We start from the raw sequence: 6,863 nt of genomic DNA, 5'->3' as shown, positions 1-6,863 counted from the left end.
TGATAAAGAATATCTACAACAAATCTACAGCTAATAACATACTTAATGATGAGAAAGTAGAAGCTTTCCTACTAAAATCAGGCACCAGGCAAGGATATCCTCTCTGACCACTCCTTCTCAATATTACACTGGAAATCCTAGTTAATGCAGTAAGACAAGACAATAAAAGATATACTGATAGGCCAGGAAGAAATAAAGTTGTCTTTGTTCACAGATGTTATGACTGTATAGAAAATCTGTTGTTGTTTTTCAGTCACTAAGTTGCATCTGACTCTTTGTGACCTAATTTGTAAGAATTCTCAAAAAACTCGTGGAACTAATTAATGACTATAGCAAAGTTGAAGGATATAGGTGGTGTGCAAGAGTCCATTGCCTTCCTATAAACCGGACTTTCCTATATACCAGCAATGAACAAGTGGAATTAGAAATTGAAAACAGTACAATTTACATTAGTATGGGGAAAATGAAATACTTGGGTTTAAGTTTAGTAAGGTATGTATAAGATCTATGAAGAAAAGCTGCAAAAATCTGAAGAAAGAAGCAAGAATGAAATAAATGGAGAGATATTCCATGATCACAGATAGGAAGACTTGATACTGTCAAGATGCTATTTCTCGCTCTCTTGATTTATAGATTCAACACAATTCCAATAAAAATCTCAGCAAGTTATTATTTTTTTAATTAATTTTAATTGGAGGCTAATTATTTTATAATACTGTGGTGGTTTTTGCCATACATTAACACGAATCAGCCATGGGTATATATGTGTCCCCCTGTCCACAACCCCCCGCCCCCACTTCCCTCCCCATCCCATCCCTCTGGATTGTCCCAGTGCAACAGCTTTGAGTGCCCTGTTTCATGCGTCGAACTTGGACTGGTCATCTTTTTCACATATGATAATATACATGTTTCAGTGCCATTCTCTCAAATCACTCCACCCTCGCCTTCTCCCTCAGAGTCCAAAAGTTTGCTCTTTACATCTGTGTCTGTTTTCCTTGCATATAGGGTCATTGTTACCATCTTTCTAAATTCCATATATGTGCGTTAATATACTGTTTTGGTGTTTTTCTTTCTGACTTCACTCTGTATAATAGGCTCCAGTTTCATCCATCTCATTAGAACTGACTCAAATGCATTCTTTTTTTATAGCTGAATAATAATATTTCATTGTATATATGTACCACAACTTTCTTATCCATTTGTCTGCCGATGGACATCTAGGTTGCTTCCGTGTTGTAGCTATTGTAAACAGTGCTGCAATGAACATTTAGGTACACCTATCCCTCTCAGTCTGGTTTCCTCAGTGTGTGTGCCCAGCAGTGGGATAGCTGGGCCTTATGGCAGTTCTATTTCCAGTTTTTTAAGGAATCTCCACACTGTTTTCCATAGTGGCTGTACTAGTTTGCATTCCCAACAAAAGTGTAAGAGGGTTCCCTTTGCTTCACACCCTCTCCAGCTTTTATTGTTTGTAAACTTTTTGATGGCAGCCAGTCTGAACCGGCATACCTCATTTTGGTTTTGGTTTGCATTTCTCTGATAATGTGATGCTGAGCATCTTTTCATGTGTTTGTATGTCTTCTTTGGAGAACTGTCTGTTTAGTTTTTTGGCCCATTTTTTGATTGGATCATTTATTTTTCTGGTATTGAGCAGCATGAGCTGCTTGTATATTTTGGAGATTAATTCTGTGTCAGTTGTTTCATTTGCTATTATTTTCTCCCATTCTAAAGGCTGTCTTTTCACCTTGCTTATAGTTTCCATCATTGTGCCAAATCTTTTAAGTTTAATTAGGTCCCATTTGTTTATTTTTGCTTTTATTTCCATTACTCTAGGAGGTGGGTCATAGAGGAACTTGCTGTGAGTTATGTCAGAGAGTGTTATGCCTATGTTTTCTTCTAGGAATTGTATAGCTTCTGGTCTTAACATTTAGAAATTTAATCCACTTTGAGTTTTTTCTGTGTGTATGGTGTTAGAAAGTGTCAGCAGTTATTTTTGTGCTGTTGACAAACTGACTCTAAAATTTATATGAAGAGGCAAAAGACCCATTTGTCAACTCAATATTGAAGGAAAAGAGGAAAGTTGGAGGACTGACACTACCCATCCTCAAGATCTACTATAAAGCGATAATAAGACAGTGTGGTTATTGGGAAAAGCATAGGCAAATAGATCAGTGGAGCAGAATAGAGAGCCCAGACACAGACCCACATAAATACAGTCAATGATCTTTGACAACATATCTAAGAAAATGCAATGGAGAAAATGTAGTCTTTTTGGTAAAATGTAGTCTTTTTGGAAAAAAAAAAAAAAAGGTAACTGGAACAACTGGCCATTCACATACCAGAAAATAATAATAATAATAAAAAAGAAACTAGATGCAAACTTCACAAAAATTAAAACCCATAATGGATCATAGACCTGAATGTAAAATGCAAAACTATAAAAGCCCTAGAAGATAACATAGGAGAAAATCTAGATGACCTTGGCTATTGTGATGACTTTTAAAATACCAAAGGCATGATCCATAAAAAGAACAATTAATAAGCTGGACATCACTAATATAAAAAAATTCTGCTCTCTGAAGTACACTGTCAAGAGAATAGGACAAGCTACAGACAGAGATAATATTGGCAAGGCATATCTGATACAGGACCATTTCCCAAAATATACAAAGAACTCTTAATAAGAAAACTAAAAACTCAATTAAAAAATGGGCAAATATCTGAACAAATTCTTCATTAAAGTCACACCATGTTGCAACGAAGAATATAAAAAGGTATTCAACATCATATGTCATTTGGGAATTGCAAATTAAAAGAATAAGATACTACTACTCACTTATTAGAATGGCCAAAATCAAAAATCACCAAATGCAACAGGACTTCTCATTCATTGTTGGTAGGAATGTGTAAGGGTACAGCCACTTTGGAAGACAGTTTGTTGATTTCCTATAAAACTAAACATTTTCTTACTATACTATCCAGCAATCCTGTTCCTTGATATTTACCCAAAGGTTGAAAACTAATGCCCACAAAGATTTATAGCAGCTTTACTCATAGTTGCCAAAACTTGAAAGCAACCAAGATGTTCTTCAGCAAGTGAATGGATAAGTTGTGGCTCATGTAGACAATGCAGTATTCAGTTCAGTTCAGTCGCTCAGTCATGTCCAACTCTTTGCAACCGCATGGACTGGAGCACACCAGGCCTCCCTGTCCATCACCAACTCCCAGATTTTACTCAAACTCATGTCCATTGACTTGGTGATGCCATCCAACCATCCCATCCTCTGTGGTCCCCTTCTCCTCCTGCCTTCAATCATTTCCATCATCAAGGTCTTTTCCAATGAGTCAGTTCTTCACAGCAGGTGGCCAAAGTATTGGAGTTTCAGCTTCAGCATCAGCCCTTCCAATGAATATTCAGGAATGATTTCCTTTAGGATGGACTGGTTGGGTCTCCTTGGAGTCCAAAGGACTCTCAAGAGTCTTCTCCAACACCACAGTTAAAAAGCATCAATTCTTTGGCACTCACCTTTCTTCATAGTCCCAACTCCCACATCCATACATGACTACTGGAAAAACCCTAGCCTTGACTAGTGGACCTTTGTCAGCAAAGTAATGTCTCTGCTTTGCTGTCTATGCTGTCTAGGTTGGTCATACCTTTTCTTCCAAGGGGTAAGCGTCTTTTAATTTCATGGCTGCAGTCACCATCTACAGTGATTTTGGAGCCCCCCCAAAATAAAGTCTGTCACTGTATCCACTGTTTCCCTATTTCCCAAGAAGTGATAGGACCAGATGCCATGATCTTCGTTTTCTGAATGTTGAGCTTTAAGCCAACTGTTTCACTCTCTTTCACTTTCATCAAGAGGCTCTTTAGTTCCTCTTCACTTTCTGCCATAAGGGTGGTGTCATCTGCATATCTGAGGTTATTGATATTTCTCCCGGCAATCTTGATTCCAGCTTGTGTTTCTTCCAGCCCAGTGTTTCTCATGATGCACTCTGCATATAAGTTAAGTAAGCAGGGTGTCAATGTACAGCCTTGACATACTCCTTTTCCTATTTGGAACCAGTCTGTTCCATGTCCAGTTCTAACTATTGCTTCCTGACCTGCATACAGATTTCTCAAAAGGCAGGTCAGGTGGTCTGGTATTCCCATCTCTTTCAGAATTTTCCACAGTTTATTGGGATCCACACAGTCAGAGGCTTTGGCATAGTCAATAAAGCAGAAATAGATGTTTTTCTGGAACTCTCTTGCTTTTTCCATGATCCAGTGGATGTTGGCAATTTGATCTCTGGTTCCTCTGCCTTTTCTAAATCCAAGTTGAACATCTGGAAGTTCATGGTTCTCATATTGTTGAAGCCTGGATTGGAGAATTTTGAGCATTACTTTACTAGCGTGTGAGATGAGTGCAATTGTGCGGTAGTGTGAGCATTCTTTGGCATTGCCTTTCTTTGGGATTGGAATGAAAACTGACCTTTTCCAGTCCTGTGGCCACTGCTGAGTTTTCCAAATTTGCTGGCATCTTGAGTGCAGCACTTTCACAGCATCATCTTTCAGGATTTGAAATAGCTCCACTGGAATTCCATCACCTCCTGTAGCTTTGTTCATAGTGATGGTTCCTAAGGCCCACTTGACTTCACATTCCAGGCTGTCTAGCTCTAGGTGAGTGATTACACCATCGTGATTATCTGGGTCATGAAGATCTTTTTTGTACAGTTCTCCTGTGTATTCTTGCTACCTCCTCTTAATATCTTCTAATTAGGTATGGACCCAATCTTATGTTAGGTCCATACAATTTCTGCCCTTTATTGAGCCCATCTTTGCATGAAATGTTCCCTTGATATCTCTAATTTTCTTGAACAGATCTCTAGTCTTTCCCATTGTATTGTTTTCCTCTAATTCTTTGTACTTATCACTGAGGAAGGCTTTATCTTTCCTTGCTGTTCTTTGGAACTCTGCATTCAAATGGGTATATCTTTCCTTTTCTCCTTTGCTTTTTGCTCCTCTTTTTTTTCACAGCTATTTCTAAGGCCTCGTCAGACAGCCATTTTGCTTTTTTGCATTCTTTTTCTTAGGGATGGTTTTGATCCTTGTCTCCTGTACAATGTCATGAACCTCCATCCATAGTTTCTCAGGCACTCTATCAGATCTAGTCCTTGAAATCTATTTCTCACTTCCACTGTATAATTTTAAGGGATTTGATTTAGGTCATACATGAGTGGTCTAGTGGTTTTCCCTACTTTTTTTCAATTTAAGTCTGAAGTTGGCAATAAGGAGTTCATGATCTGAGCCACAGTCAGCTCCCAGTCTTGTTTTTGCTGACTGTATAGAACTTCTCCACCTTTGGCTGCAAAGAATATAATCTATCTGATTTCAGTGTTGACCATCTGATGATGTCCTTGTGTTGAGTCTTCTCTTGTGTTGTTGGAAGAGGGTGTTTGATATGACCAGTGCATTCTCTTGAAAAAACTCTGTTAGCCTTTGACCTGCTTCATTTTGTACTCCGAGGCCAAATTTGCCTGTTACTCCAGGTGTTCCTTGACTTTCTACTTTTGCATTCCAGTCCCCTGTAATGAAAAGGACATCTTTTGGGGGTGTTAGTTCTAGAAGGTCTTATAGGTCTTCATAGAACCATTCAATTTCAGCTTCTTCAGCATTACTGGTGGGCCATAGAGTTGGATTACTGTGATATTGAATGGTTTGCCTTGGAAACGAACAGAAATCATTCTGTCATTTTTGAGATTGCATCCAAGTACTGCATTTTGGACTCTTTTGTTGACCATGATGGCTACTCCATTTCTTCTAAAGGATTCTTGCCCACAGTAGTAGATATGATAGTCATCTGAGTTAAATTCACCCTTTCCAGTCCATTTTAGTTCGCTGATTCCTAAAATCTTGATGTTCATTCTTGCCATCTCCTATTTAACCACTTCCAATTTGCTTTGATTCATGGACTTAACATTCCAGGTTCATATGCAATATTCTTTAAAGCATCGGACTTTGCTTTCATCACCCATTGCATCCACAACTGGGCGTTGTTTTTGCTTTGGCTCCATCTCTTCCTTCTTTCTGGAGTTATTTCTTCACTGATCTCCAGTAGCATATTGGGCACCTACTGACCTGGAGAGTTCATCTTCCAATGTCCTATATTTTTGCCTTTTCATACTGTTCATGGGGTTCTCAAGATAAGAGTACTGATGTGGTTTGCCGCTCCCTTCTCCAGTGGACTGCATTTTGTCAGAACTCTCCACCATGACATGTCCATCTTGGGTGGACCTACAAGGCATGGCTCATAGTTTCACTGAGTTAGACAAGGCTGTGGTCCATGTGGTTAGATTGGTTAGTTTTCTGTGATTTTGGTTTTTAATCTGTCTGCCCTCTAGAGAAGGATAAGAGGCTTATGGAAGTTTCCTGATTGGAGAGATTGACTGAGGGGGAATCTGGGTCTTGTTCTGATGGACGGGGCCAAGCTCAGTAAATCTTTAATCCAATTTTCTGTTGATGGGTGGAGTTGTGTTCCCTCCCTGTTATTTGTAAGTAAGTTAGTCACTCAGTAGTGCCCAACTCTTTGTGACCCCATGGACTGCAGCCTACCAGGCTCCTCTGTCCGTGAGGTTTTCCAGGCAAGGATACTGGAGTGGGTTGCCATTTCCTTCTCCAGGGGATCTTCCCAACCCAGGGATTGAACCTGGGTCTCCTGCACTGCAGGCAGATTCTTTACCGACTGAGCTGCAGGGGAAGCCAACTATGGCTGAGGTAATGAAGATAATGGTGACCTCCTTCAAAAGGTGCCATGCATCTATACTATACTATACTATACTATACTATACTATACTATACTATACTATACTATACTATACTATACTATACT

Source organism: Oryx dammah, unplaced genomic scaffold (assembly GCF_014754425.2).
Source record: "Oryx dammah isolate SB20612 unplaced genomic scaffold, SCBI_Odam_1.1 HiC_scaffold_3, whole genome shotgun sequence".
Lineage (NCBI taxonomy): Eukaryota > Metazoa > Chordata > Mammalia > Artiodactyla > Bovidae > Oryx > Oryx dammah.
Note: the sequence above shows the minus strand (reverse complement) of the source record.